Source organism: Schistocerca nitens, chromosome 3 (assembly GCF_023898315.1).
Source record: "Schistocerca nitens isolate TAMUIC-IGC-003100 chromosome 3, iqSchNite1.1, whole genome shotgun sequence".
NCBI lineage: Eukaryota > Metazoa > Arthropoda > Insecta > Orthoptera > Acrididae > Schistocerca > Schistocerca nitens.
Genome location: NC_064616.1, coordinates 387,564,207 through 387,579,681, shown reverse-complemented (window position 1 = coordinate 387,579,681; position 15,475 = coordinate 387,564,207). Strand labels below are relative to the sequence as shown.

The 15,475-nt window shown below is 39.0% G+C and overlaps 1 protein-coding gene across 4 annotated transcripts in view; it reads right to left on the bottom strand.

The window, feature by feature from the left end:
• LOC126248329 (glycoprotein endo-alpha-1,2-mannosidase) overlaps positions 1-14,600 on the bottom strand; it is a 70,752-nt gene extending 56,152 nt beyond the window's left edge. The window contains exon 1 of one of the 4 annotated variants that reach the window (XM_049949224.1): positions 14,481-14,600. The gene's annotated coding sequence lies outside the window, so the exon portion shown is untranslated. Of the gene's footprint in view, positions 1-13,805; positions 13,917-14,211; positions 14,398-14,480 lie in introns of those variants that run through there. The other 3 variants (XM_049949221.1, XM_049949222.1, XM_049949223.1) reach the window with 3 other exon arrangements.
• Positions 14,601-15,475: the final 875 nt, after the last annotated feature.

Here is a 15,475-nt window from a genome sequence, read left to right as displayed (position 1 = left end):
TTGTATTACAATGGTTGGGTGATGTGCAGTGGCAAGGAGCAGTGTACCACATTATGCTCCAGCCAACAGCACCATTCTGCTGAATCAGCCTGTAGCGCGCACACGTGTGTGTGTGTGTGTGTGTGTGTGTGTGTGTGTGTGTATAGCGCGCACGTGTGTGTGTGTGTGTGTGTGTGTGTGTGTGTGTGTGTGTGTGTGTGTGTGTGGAACATTTAGAGTTGATCTCTCTCTCTCTGCCTGGAGAAAAAAAAGAAAAAAAATGTGATGCACCCCGAAGGGGAGAGGGAAATGAAATGAAACTCCTCAGGTTGAGAGGGTTACACAGTATTATTTCAGTGATCACAAAATCCAGTCAAATTTACAAAGAACTTGGCAGTATGAGTCCACTTATTAGTATGACATTACACCCCATCAAGTTTGGATGCATGCACTGCTTCTGTTGGGAAGGATGTCACAGAGCCATTGTATCCTCTACCGAGGTACGCTGGTCCACAACTTTTGTAACTGTTCTTTGATATGCTCGATACTGGCACTGGGAAGGCATTGACATCCAAGTCAGTCCCACAAATGCTCTATCAGGGCCAGGTCTGGGGATCTTGGGGCCAATGGAGTAATCACAATACCAGAGCATGAGAAATAAACATGAGGACGCAGGATGTTCATGATGAACCATTGAGATGTCACAGCTGCCTCACTCACTACCAGTTGTGATCTGAAATCATAACCGACGGCTCCTACACCATGGCACCACTAATAACACCACTAGGCCCATCCACTGCGCTAGGTCCCTGCCATATTCAACGGCAATGATCATTCAGGGCAGTGCAGAACCATGATTCATCGCTGAACACAATGTAACAACATTCATCCACAGTCCATGCTTCCCGGTCAATGCACCACTCAAAACGCAGCCACTTATTTTGTGCTGTTAACAGCAGCCTACGCATACAACAGTAAATCCCTGGTCTGGCTGCTGCTAGCCTCTGACCAATGGTGTCAGGTAGTACAGAATGTTACAGGGAGTCCATTTCTTGTTCTCAGAAGGGAGGAGCAGATCTGACGGGGGTACAATGTGCCAGGTACACAATACTGCCCCCTTTGTGGTCAACCAGAATCTTGACAAGAAGTATACTTGGTCTCATATTCCCATGCAATGCAACATCAGCCCACTGTCACATCCCAATGACCCACAAATCTGGACATTGCACGATTCAACCCGCCAGCCAAATTGGAGACCCACAATGAGGCCCCTTTCAAACTCTATCATGTATTGATAATCCTGGCTCACATATGCATGTGGTTTCCCCATGTCGTTCACTGTGATCACTCAACATCTGATGCTGTCACATATCATTTATATCCTACCATGCCTGGTAACACCAGCAAACAACAATAGCAATAATGCTAAAGCAATCTGATGGCCACTCTACCTGTCAGACAGAACTGTTACTCTAATCATTTACATACTCATCAATGGTGGATGTGTGTACCAAGTTACACCGACAACCAACCACATCTCCTGGGTGTGTCATGTTCCTTTGTCAGACAGTGTATTAATTCATTAAAAGTAGGCTATTTCTGGTAACAATGTGCTTATTTCAGAAAAAATGAAGACCATTGCTACTGTGTAGAAACAGAAATTACCTAGTCAATTTTTACTGTGTGTGTACCAAAAACATAAACACTCGCATTATGCAGTTCCATTCCAAACAAATAAAACAACTTACAGGTATCCTAAGCAGAAATACATGGCAACACACTGGATAATTCTCCATGCGTGATGTTCTTAAGCATCCAGATGGATAAAAAAAACTGAGGTGGCACCAGAATATATATCAGCTAATCAAAAAACTCAATTCTCCCTGCTGAAGGGATTACATACATATATACATACATTCACTCAGTACTGTCATATCTTCCTGATCAATGCAGCTTAGAACAAAAATGTAATTATTCTACATAATCATGCAGTAAAAATATAGTGTGGAATTGATAACCAAACTACTTGCAGAAGTCTCTTGCGTAATTCAGTCACAATTCTAGAAGCAAAAAATGATTTCCAAACAGTCTATAATCCCTATCCCGCATTCAGAATCGTGTTTTATATTCTATTGCAAAAGTCTATAATGTGTTGTTAGTAGACATCAGACAGGAAACTGAAACTTCACAGATACCCAAAAATGAAGTAAAAGAATATGTTGTTAGCTATTCCTATAATTTACCATAATATTTGAACTGTAGAATGTAAATTCTGCTTTACTGTAAGATTTGCATCAAAAAAGATCTCAACTTTGCTAGTATATAGACAGCTGATAGTTACATAAATGGTTCATTTGAGGCAACTGAGAATAGATCTACAAATACACTGTTATCTTGTTTTAAGACCTTGATATGTGTGAGTTCCTAGACACCTTGTACAAATTTCATATTTCACAGAGTAATGGTTATGCAGGTGTGATTTGTGCAGTGTTCAATCATTGAATTTGAACTAATGTGAAGTGAAGCACATTTCGGGAAAGGCCACACACGTCACAAAATATGCCATCAGAGTCCTTACGTTGTTTTACTTCAAGGACATCATGCAGATTTTTTTTTTTTATTTCATAAACCAAGAAATATTTTACAGCAACCACAACATACCGGGTGATCAAAAAGTCAGTATAAATTTGAAAACTGAATAAATCACGGAATAATGTAGATAGAGAGGTACAAATTAACACACATGCTTGGAATAACATGGGATTTTATTAGAACCAAAAAAATACAAAAGTTCAAAAAATGTCCAACAGATGACACTTCATCTGATCAGTATAGCAATAATTAACATAACAAAGTAAGACAAAGCAAAGATGATGTTCTTTACAGGAAATGCTCAATATGTCCACCATCATTCCTCAACAATAGCTGTAGTCGAGGAATAATGTTGTCAACAGCACTGTAAAGCATGTCCGGAGTTATGGTGAGGCATTGGAATCAGATGCTGTCTTTCAGCATCCATAGAGATGTCGGTCGATCACGATACACTTGTGACTTCAGGTAACCCCAAAGCCAATGGTTGGTTGGTTTTGGGGAAGGAGACCAGACAGCGTGGTCATCGGTCTCATCGGATTAGGGAAGGATGGGGAAGGAAGTCGGCCGTGCCCTTTCAGAGGAACCATCCCGGCATTTGCCTGGAGTGATTTAGGGAAATCACGGAAAATCTAAATCAGGATGGCCGGACGCGGGATTGAACCATCGTCCTCCCAAAGCCAATAATCACACGAACTGAGGTCTGGGGACCTGGGAGGTCAAGCATGACGAAAGTGGCAGCTGAGCACACAATCATCACCAAACGACACACACAAGAGATCTTTCACGCATCTAGCAATATGGGGTGGAGCGCCATCCTGCATAAACATCTTACGTTCCAGCAGGTGTTTATCAGGCAGGCTGGGGATGATGTGATTCTGTAACATATCGGCGTACCTCTCACCCGTCACGGTAGCAGTTAAAAAACCAGAATCACGCATTTCCTCGAAGAAAAAAGGCCCGATTATGGTAGATATGGTAAATCCAACCCATACCGTGACTTTCTCGTCATGCAATGGAGTTTCCACAACAGTTCTAGGATTTTTGGTAGCCCAAATTCTGCAGTTGTGGGCGTTGACAGATCCTCGGAGGGTGGAATGAGCTTCGTCGGTCCACAACACATTACTCAACCAATCGTCATCTTCCGCCATCTTTTGAAACGCCCACACCGCAAATGCCCTTCGCTTCACTAAATCGCCAGGTAACAGTTCATGATGCCAATGGATTTTGTACGGATAGCATCGGAGGGTACCCCTCAGTGCCAACCAAACAGTAGTGTATGGAATGCCGGTGTGACATGCAACTGCACGAGTGCTGACTTCCCCGTGCATAGACGAACCCGCTACAGTCTCCATTTCTTCCTGAAATGTCTCAGCAGCATTACGCCTTGTGCTTGGTCGGCCACTACGGGGTCTATCGTCTGAACAACCTGTGGCTTCAAACTTCGAAATCATTCTCGCCACAGCTGCATTTGTCAACGGACCTTTACCCATTCGAATCCCCTTCCTATGGCGATAGGATCATAACGCTAAACTAGCACATTCCCCATTCTGATAATACAGCTTCACTAAAAGCGCCTTTTCAGGTAAGGTCAATATGCTGGGACTGCTGGCGCATCTGGTTCTCTCTCTCATTACAGCTCCTTTTATACATGACTGTTATGCGCAGTCACTGATGTTTTGCTGTCCAGCGCAATCTGTCGGACATTTTGTGAACTTTGTTTGTTTTTTTGTTCTAATAAAATCCCATGTCATTCGAAGCATGTGTGTCAATTTTTACCTCTCTATCTACATTATTCCGTGGTTTATAAAGTTTTCAAATTTATACTGACTTTTCAATCACCCGGTATTTAACTCCCTGTCAACACTGACTGTTGGTAATAAGCATCTGTCCAAAGTGAATTACTGTTACTAATTCCATATCTAAAAGTAATTTTAAAAACTAACACAAATGAGTAGGAGAGAGGAACAGCTGTATTATCTAAATATAATCAAAATATCCATGGGTGTGCTGCCGGTCTATAGTGTCCAACGGGCACAATATTTCGGCGATCATACATGTCGCCATCATCAGGTGAACTGACGGACTGAGCTCCTGTGAACGTGCCGGCACGGAGATCCGCACGCTATGGCTTCTCAGAGGGAACTGGGGTTCTGTCGCGGCGGCGGCCGATTTAAATACCCTGGTTCCCAAGCCTTGCTAAGATTATAGCACAGTCACGGTAAACCGTGAATAACCTTAGCAAGGCTTGGGAACCAGCGATTGGGTTAATCAAGAGTAAATCGAGCAAACGTATAGTTGTGACGACCACGGCGGACAGGGCCATCACACCCACGTCATCTCAGACGCCGTCGCAATCTGTTCCACCGCGCGACAGTGGCGCGGGGCGCGGACGGCGGAGGGAGCGCGCCGCGGGCGGAGGGTATTTAAATCGGCCGCCGCCGCGACCGAACCCAGTTCCCTCTGAGCAGCCATAGCGTACGGATCTCCGTGCCGGCATGTTCACAGGAGCTCAGTCCGTCAGTTCACCTGATGATGGCGACATGTATGATCGCCGAAATATTGTGCCCGTTAGACACTATAGACCGGCAGCACACCCGTGGATATTTTGATTATCTAATAGGCCGGGAGAAACTCAAGAATCATATCTAAGTATAGTTATACACAATAACAGTCATCAGCGATAAATGTAGGTGTTTATGTAACTGAAAATAGAAAAAGTTTATTTTGTACATTACTGTTTACCCTTGTTGTCTTCTGTTCACTAACAGCTACCAAATGTTGGCTCTGATTGATGGTGTCTCCTGGTAGCTTTGGTTCAGGTTTTGGACAATAAGATTTACTTGCTTCTTTGAGCACTCAAATGGTTGCACAGTGACATTCCCCATTCAAAGCCGCGTGATACCAGCCCTCACTTTTTATCAGAGGCATAGGGGCATATTCGCAGTCCAGGAGTCACCAGCAGGTGTCCTCAAAGTGTGCCGTGGTGAAGAACGAAACTTTGTTTTATGTCATATTTGATATCAAAGAACATTATACAATAGGGATCAATCAAATAAGGCAGTACAGATGTTAAAGCACAGATCTCATATTCTGTAGGAAACAGTTTGCCCTGTCCAGCCACCCTCGTTTCAGTTATCTGTGGCTTTCATAAAACATTTCAGGCAAATTCTGGGACTGTTCCTTCATCAAGGATTGGCTGACCACCTCGTCCTGTCCTCATAAAGCAAACTTATGGCATAATTCGTATCACTTCAGGCAGGGGGATGTCCTTCATAGTATCGGATGTTATTGAATTTAGCATATGTTAAAATTCAGGAGTAAGTAAGAAATATTTTTTTTTGTTTTCTCCAAAAAAATCCCTGGCCAAAGATACAGGCTTCCAAAGATGACACTGCAAACACCATTCTGAAGATGTGAATTTCAGAAATTTTTTTAAAATGCTGGATCTCTATAACAGGTCTAGATACTTTGTTAGAGTTTTTTCTTATTTGAAAGATAACTGCTTTATGACTACAATGGTATCCTCTGTTTGGACATATCTGTCAAAGTTCTTTTACTGTCGCCTTTTGAATTTTTTTTTTATAATTTACAGAAAAAAAAATTCAAAAATGCCAAACCAGAAAAGTTAGATTTTTTTCTGTTGATTAGTACCTCGTAGTACTATATTCTTTGTAAAGGAGAGCTTCCACTTTTAAGTTGGACAGGTTTTATTTTAAAAAACCATTTTTCTAACATTCAAGGGTAATGTGTCTCTTCACTGAAATTGTTTCTTACTAATTTCTTTGTTACAATATTTATTTCTATTCTCTTTGTTGCAGTTATTTCTTATCACTTTCTTTGTTATGGTTATTTCTTTTAACTTTCATTGTTGCAGTGACTGGGGCCACAGGAGAGTGAAGTGTGCTGACTATTTGCATATCCATAAAAGAGTGGTATATAAGACAAACAAAAAAACAGACTTAGTTCAGATTGGGAATAAGTGTTCTCATTTGAAGACTCTGTTTCAAAGTAAAGATGTTTGCAGTGACAACTTTTTGTGTTCTAAATGTTTTGACATATTAACAACAATGATAGTATCTGAACAAAGTGAAGCCTCCCATGGTGCACATGATGCGATTTGGCATCAGTAGAGGAAGAATTAAATACCCTGAATCAGTCACCTAAGGAGGTAGTTGTTACTCCTGTTGAGAAACCATGGTCAGTGAAGTCAAGTCATAAGCTCTATGCATCAAGAAAGCACAGAGAAATTACTAAAGCCATTGATGAATACACTACAGCAAACCTGACCATACTCTTCAAAGTAGAAATTTCATCTACCGAAGAGAATGAACCAAAGCACTCTTGCAACTCTTGCCAGGGACTTTTCACAAATATCAATTCAGCTGCTGAATATTGTACATCCTACAGTGAAAAGGTGCAAGTTTTAACTATTATTCCAGAGACATTTTAAAAAAAAAAATTTTTTTTAACCACATTCCATCAGTATCGAAGTACATAGCAGACAAATCAAGAAATGTGAGGTCTGTAAAAGGAGTCTTTGGAAGACCAGATCCCTATTATGGCCATCCTGTGGAAGCAGCTCAAGTTCAAATAGTGCAGTCATTGTGTCTGGAAGATAAGTGGTACTGTTCTCGACAGAGTGCAACAAAGACACTATAACTGTAACAGTTGAAGGTCAAAAAGTTGTGAAAGTGAAGAGGTACACGACTCATAGTATTCAAGAAATTTTTTGCAATTTATAAGAGCAACTATACAACTTCACATATGGGAAGATCAAAATTTTATGCACTACGACCTAAGTGGGTAGTTCTATCTATGTGTACTGCGTGAATTTTGAACTTTGTGTGGTAACTTTGAAGAACATACTGGAGCAAATGACGTATGACACCTTGGTTGAGTGTGTGAAGTCATTAGTAGTCTGTGACATAAAGCGAGAGACTTGTTTGTTTCAGGAATGTGAATACTGCCCTGGAAAGGGAGGACCTGGAAGACATAGTAGATAAATCTGCAGAAATTATATATGTGACATGGGAGGAAAATAAACTAATTAAGAAAACGGTTGCCTTTGACAGTTTCATAGATGAACTTGGTAAATGGTCATTGAAAGCAGTAACATACCAGCATCAGAAGAAATTGCAACAACAACAACAACAACACTCTGCAGAAGTGAAATGGTGTGTACAGGCTGAAGAACTATGTTTAGTGCTGAACTGTGATTTTGCTGAGAACTGGTCTGTAATTCTTCCACAAGAAGTACAAGGGTATCATTGAAGTAATGACCAGGCTTCAATTTTTATATGGTGACATATTTTAAAAGAAGACCTCAATTGTTGCAGTTATAGGTGACGACATAGGACATGACTCGGCACACACTTTGCTAGCAATGCGCAAAATTCTTCAACTGCAAATACGGACAGAGAAGATCATCATTATTTCTGATGGTGCTCCTAGTCATTTTAAAAATCGTTATCAGCTGTTTGAATTGAGCAAGTCGCTTATGCCAACTGACTGGGTATACAGTGCTACTGGTCACGGGGAGGGGTCTTGTGATGGTGTACGTGGCTTGCTGAAACACCATGCTACAAAACACAATCTTTCCAAACCAAATACAGCCGTGATTCAGAATGCTGAGGATTTTACAAGAGCTGTAAAATCTTACACATCCACAGCCCTCATTCTTTTGTCCAAAGAGGAAATCTAAGAATTCCATGAACAGAAAAAAGAATGGTCCATACAAACCACTCCTATGAAAGGAATTCAAAAGACACATTTTTGGACTCAAAGTGATGGGCAAACTCATATCCCACACACTTTAAAGAGCAAGATAGATGAAATTTCGTTTGTTCGGCCAACACCTCAGAAACAGCAGGATAATATTCAGATTCACAACTTGAGAAGTGGTGTGTGTGTGTGTGTGTGTGTGTGTGTGTGTGTGTGTGTGTGTGTGTGTGTGTGTGTGTGTTGTGACTGGTGGATTGCAGACATTATAGACACCAGTTATGAGTTAAATGAAACTGTAGCGAACTTTCTGCTGCCACATGGACTAGCTGCTGGATATAGGTTTCCAGCTGAAGGACAGCAACAACACTATCAGTGCTTACTTTTGTTCACAATGTTTTGAAGATTGTAAGTGCTCCAGATCCTATTGGTTGAACAGGAAGGCATCACTCTATATCAAAGGAAGATAGGCCCTACTGAAGAAGTGGAATACATTTTTAGTTCATTGACTGGCCAATTTCAGCACAAAATAGAGTGCACAGAAGTTGTATAAATAGAAACCCTTAAGTATTTGGACCATTCACATATATTTTGGAACCATTTAAAATGCTTGAAAATGGGTCTCTTACTCATCTTTCAAAACTAAAATCATGTTACATAAGGCTATGTTTTGATTTTTATGAGCCTGTTATCTGATAATGTGGTAATAAAACAGGTTTTATGTATGGCAAAAATTTCAGTTGTTTATCAAACCTGTTCAACCTAAAAGTGGAAGCTCTCCTTTTCAGCGAAAGTAAAACTATATGGTACCAATCAACAGAAAAAAATCAAAATTTTATGGATTGGCTTTTTGAAATTTTTTTTTCCATAAATTATAAAAAAAGTTCAGAATGCTATAGTAAAATAACTTTGACAGATAAGTCCATATGAAGGATTTCTTTGTAATCATGAAGCAGTTGTCTTTCAAATAAAAAACAAAAAAAAAATATCTAGAAGTGTTTGAGAGGTATAGTGTTTTAAAAGTTTTTCAAAAGTTTGCATCTTCAAAATGGTATGCGTAGTGTTATCTTTGGAGGGCTGTATCTCGGAGCAGAAACTTTTTTGAGAAAACAAAAAAATGTGTGTTCCTTACTTAGTCCTTCATTTTAACATATGCCAAAAGTAATTTTTAGTCTGAGGAAGGAAAAAAATTGCAGATGTTCTTACAAGAGTAAGCAAATCCTAGAATTTGATTTGACATGCAATGACCCTGATGACAATTTTTCTGCAGGGGAGAAGGGGGCATTTGTACATAGGGATGATGCAATGCCTAAGGCCTAAGAAGGCAAAGAACAGAAGCCAGAATTTGTGATTTTGGTAGAATGTGAAGAAACCACTAGGTGGGGCAGGGTGTCAGCGGTGACCATATACAGTCACGAGACCTCGCAGCTTGGTTGTCAGAAACAACAATGTGGAAGGAGTGATGTGCCCTAGTGCATAGTATAAAGGTGGAGGCAGCAGTGCCCAACAAGAGTTACTGTTCAGCCAGTCATCCTCTGTGTAGGTCAGGCTGGCGGCTTGGACTTCCTAATATTCAATATGGATCTGCCTGTATTCAGACTATCCACGTACCTTTCTCCAGAGGAACTGTAGTGGGAATAGTGTACTTCCATTCACTCATTGAGCAGTAAATATTGTTTTTGTTAAGGTCTTGCCTTTTTTCACTTATTTCCTGACCACGTTCCATAATTCCTTCAAAAAATTCAGTTAATCACCACATTAGCTAATTGAATGGACCTTCCTCAGTATCTTTTATTAAGCGTGTAGCCTCACTGGATGCGAGAGTTTGTATTGTATTTGGTTCTGATGACCATCCTATCTAAAGACCTTGAACTGCTTTCGTCCAGAAACCATTTGGTTGGTGTCAGGCCTTTAAGATAAGTGCTATGTCCAATCTCTGTGCAAAGGCTGGGAAACCTCTTCTAATCATACAGTGCAGCATTAAACTGTCCGGTTAGATTACCAGTCTCCAGCTTGTAATCTTGTTGTTTGATTAGCAAGCCTGTGCTAAGCTAAGAAGAGAAGGCCTAAAGATGTAAGGAATGTGTAGAAGGACCATACAAAAGAAACAAACATGAAAACAACTCTAAAGGTAGGAAGCAGGAAGTAGATTATGTAATGGCGGATACAGTACCATGAGAAGAAGTTGACACAGCACTGAAAATAGAGCTCTTAAAGTAGACAGCATCCCCTCAGTTATTAAGACCTTTCTAAGAACCAACCATGGCAACATTATTCCACTTTGTACAACAGATAAAGAGACAGATGTAATACACTTGGACCTCAAGAATAATGCAATAATTCCAATTCTGAGGAAGGCAGTGTTAACAGGTGTGAATATTACTGAAATAAGAATGAAAAAATTGATGGAAGCTGACCTTGGGGACAAAGATTTGGGCGCTGGAGAAATTTAGTAACATCCTAGACAACACTGACCACATGACTTATCTGAGAATATAGACCAAAGCAATGGGAAACTTACTTTCATAGCATTTGTAGATTTAGAGAAAGTTTCTGAAATTGATGGAAATGAATGTTGTTTACAACTTTCTGAGGAAAGAGACTCAAGTTAAAACAGTCAAACTACATTAAAGTATAGCAGTACTTGAGAAGGGAGTGGGACGACATTGTAGCTTATCCCAGATGTTTGTAATTCATTTTGTGCATTGAGAAAGCTATTAAGGACACCATGGACAAATTTAGAAAGGGGAATGTTCAGGGAGAAGAAAGGGAAAAATTAGAGGTTTGTCAATGACATTGTTATTCTGTCAGAGGGCAAATAACTTGCAAGATCAGTTCAATGGAATGGATACTCTTGAACAGAGGCTATGAGTTTCACTATAAGTAAAGCATGGTTATTTAGTCAAATTAAATTAGGTGATGCTGAGGGAATTAGATTGGAAAATGACACTAATAGTAGTAGATGAGTTTTGCCATTTTGTCAGTGAGATAAATGGCTATGGCCTAAGTACAGAGGATATAAAATGCAGATTGGCAGTATCACTAAAAACTTTTCTGGAAAAGAATAATTTGTTAGCATAAAAATGTGTTAGGAAGCTTTTTCTGAAAGCATTTTTCTGGTATCTTATAGTGAAATGAAATGTGGACAATAAACATGTGAGACAAGAAGTAAATGGTAGCTTTTGAAACTGGATGCAACTGAAGAATGCTGAAGGTTAGACTGGTATGTTAGGTAACTAATGAAGCGGCAGTGAACTGAAATTAATGCACAAATCGACTGGTATCAACTTACAGGATACACCTTTAGGTATCAAGGAATCATAAGTTCGGTAATGGAGGGGAGTGCGAGGAGTACAAATTGTAGAGGGAGACAAAGGCTTGACTGAGCTAGTTCAAATGTATTTGAGTTTTAATATACTTAGTACCACCAGCACCATCACCAACAACAACGGAATTACTACAAAAACCATTGTTGTTGTGGTGGTCTTCAGTTAAAAGACTAGCGCGATGGAACTATCTGTGCTAGTGTATTCTATGGAAGTTTGTTGATCTAAGTACCGCAACCAACATCAATTTGAACCCCACAGAAACTTTATGGCTCTGTGACGCACTTCAGACTTATCTCATAACAAAATAATTTAATACATTCAGAGTAAAGAGATTTTTTCATGTAATATGTGATAACACAAGATATTATTATTATTATGTGCAATTTAAATTAAGGCTTGGGCTGTGTTAAAGTAGTCAGCTTGCAATAGAACTCAAACATCAGCTAATCGAATCTATAGATTGAAAGGGACTAGACTTAAGCAAATGTTGTGCCCCAGGTAATGACTGAGTGTCCATCATGAGTCACAAAGACAGTAGTGTGCATACAAAACAAAACTAGCACTTCTTGTACGTCCATCCATTGTGCATGTCGCAATTTAAATGTAGCCCATAATGGTGTTGCAAAGCCTAATTAAAAATGTGACACGTTTCTCGACAAATTTCAGAAGTACTAAAAAATGTTTGGCCATAGAAAGCCACGGGGGCAGGAATTAAAAACTTACTTGGTGAATACTTCCAAGGCAAAACTAAAACCACTCTTTCAAAGATACTGAAGCAGTGAAACACATTGACTGGCTAATTTCAGTACAAAACAGACTGCCCAGAAGTTGTATAAATTGAAACCCTTAGGTCTTCGGACCATTCACATACGTTTTTGAACCATTTAAAATACTTGAAAAATGAGTCTCTTACTCATCTTTCAAAACTAAAATTATGTTAAATAAGGCTAGGTTAGGATTTTTATGAGCCTGTTATCTGATAATGTGGTAATAAAACAGGTTTTATGTAAGGCAAAAATTTTAATTTTTTATCGAAGCTGTTCAACCTCAAAATGAGAGCTCTCCTTTTCAGGGAATGTAGAACTGTGTGGTACCAATCAACAGAAAAAAAATAAAAATTTTATGGATTGGTATTTTTGATAATTTTTCCCATAAATTATAAAAAAGTTCAGAATGCTATAGTAAAATAACTTTGACAGATAAGTCAATATGGAGGATTTCTTTGTAATCAAGACACAATTATCTCTCAAATAAAAAAAAACAGTGAAATATCTTTAAGTGTTTGAGAGATACAGCATTTTAAATTTTTTCCCAAAATTCACATCTTCAGAATGTTATGTGCAGTGTCATCTATGGAGGCTGTATCTGGTAAGATTTTTTTCCCAGCCTACCTGAATTGATATGGACTATGCCTCATATATAGTAAGCGTATGTAAATTTTGAGCCATTGATTTCCATTGTACCCCCCTAAAATTCCATATCATTATCAGATGATCCTTGGATGAATAAATAAATATAACATTGTAACAATATTTGAATTGCATAGCTGCAGAATTTGTGGTCAAATCATAAAAATGTGTAATAATTTCAAAATAAAATGTGTTAATGATTGGTAGAACTCTTATCACACAAAATTTGTAAATCACAGACGAGTATGGTGCAAAACAATGATCACCCTTAAAACTCTGACATCAATGAACCAACTGCCAACATTCTTAGCTGTTGTTAATCTAGATTACATTAAAGAACTACACTCTCAATTTTTGGATTCCTGTGTTCAACATGATCTACTGAACTGTGCCTAAAGTAATATGAAAGGAGGTTAATTCATTTGGAGAGTTAATGAAAGTATGAGGCTGTTGAGTGCAATGCTGAAGTCAACTTCCTTCCCTCCCCCCAGCCCTTTTTACACATTTGTTTCAGAAACATTTCGCAGTGGCTTTGATTTCTGGCCAATTAATTGTAACAGACCAATGAACCATAGTTGAAATATATGCAGTGTTTTTGATTTTCAGTGCATTATTACTGGAAACAACTTATGCACAAAGCCTTCCTTAATACCATATGATTTGGTAAATACTTAAGAAAGTACCTAACGGTTTTTGAGAATGAAATCAGGACAGTACTGAACTCTTAGGGTATGCTGAAAGTTAAATCTAGTTGTTATTAGTTCCACATGATACTAACCATACATTAACTTGAAATTACTTATTTTTCAGGTGTGATGCGTTACGATTCAGGATGTGGTCGGCAGTTTTACAGAACTTCAATAAGTGTTGGGGGACAATTAATTTCTTTTAAGTAATTGGATGGATAAAAAAAAACATGCAATAATCAAAAACTTTGCCTTCTTCAATTGCTGTATTGTTTCTATCTTCATACACATAGGATGATGAGGCCTAATTGTTATATAAGATTATTTGGTGGTGGGGAAAAAAGGTAATAAAGGAAAGTCTGGCATATCACATCAGATACTTCGTCTGTATTTCATTTGTCACTTAACGGCAACCACGTTTGCCCTAAAGTACCACATGCAATTAAAACTTTCATTCCGCACAGTAGGCACAAGCATCTAGCGTACAATGCCATTCACCTGTCACAAGTATTAACACTCTGCGGAGTTAAGCGTCAGTCGCCCCATCATACACAGTCACACACTATCTCGGCGAAACTTATAAACTGACATCTGTTTACAATGCGTTTCCACACACATGGAAAACTTGCGCAGGGACAACACCACCACTGCCCTTGCCAGTCTACTTGCCTACAACTGTCAAGTCAGATGATGAGCCACTATGGGCCGATTGTATAAATCATTTAATCTTAGATTACGACAGAAAATGACTCTAGATTAAGCTTAACCTGGAAATCTGCGTTGCATAAACGTTAATCCTAGATCACGTCGCTATGAAGTAGTATCGTATTTGACTGGCGAAAATTCGCGGAACAAATTCAGGTTCAGCTAAACTCGTCAGTTTATAGAGTAGTGGCACTACGATTCATCGCTTTTGTTTTTAGCAGATACCATTCGAAATAATAAAAAAAATTGTTACTAACACAAAAAGTGACAAGTAAATATGTGACTACGTCATTCCCCCACCCCTGATGCTCAAATACCTGTTTTTTTTTCCCCCTATCAGGAAGTTTACGTTAAGGAACTTACCGACTAAGATCTGTACCATGAATCTCGTAACAGCTCTTTGGAGACAACTCGTAATTTACGTGATTTGTTCAAAGGCCTTTTATGGGCACCTACCAGCAGAGTAAGAAACGAAAATTCGAAATATTTGCGATTCACCATCACTTATATATGTTCCTTTGCATCTCCAATAGAAATAACTATTCAATTCGTATTAAATTTTTAATTAACGAACACGTCCTTAAACTGCAATGGCAATTCCATATGTGCTGATAAACAGAGCATTAGCACGTATTTTGATATAAACTAACCACATAAATATATTTAGTTAATTTCGGGGTCTCAGAGGTTGCGTTGTGGACTGCAGTACAGAAGATCACATACTGGAACCCATGTCAATTCTTGAATCTTTTTCTATTTGTTACAACTTTCTCTTCTTTATTAATCGTAAAGATCATTATAACAACACTACCATGTTATTCCATATCATTGAAACCATGCCACACTCTCCGTTTTGCAAGCATTCTGGGCCACTGTTGGGCAAAATTCTGTGAGCAATATCACCATGCGACGTGGATTACATTGTATCCTTTTGTTTACTTCACAAACATCTGAGCATTCATATGTGTCCACAGAGGACGACGATGACGAGACCCAACGCGCTTCCCGCATGTTCTGTGAAAGGGTGAACCCAGACTTGGAGTTAAATAACAAATCA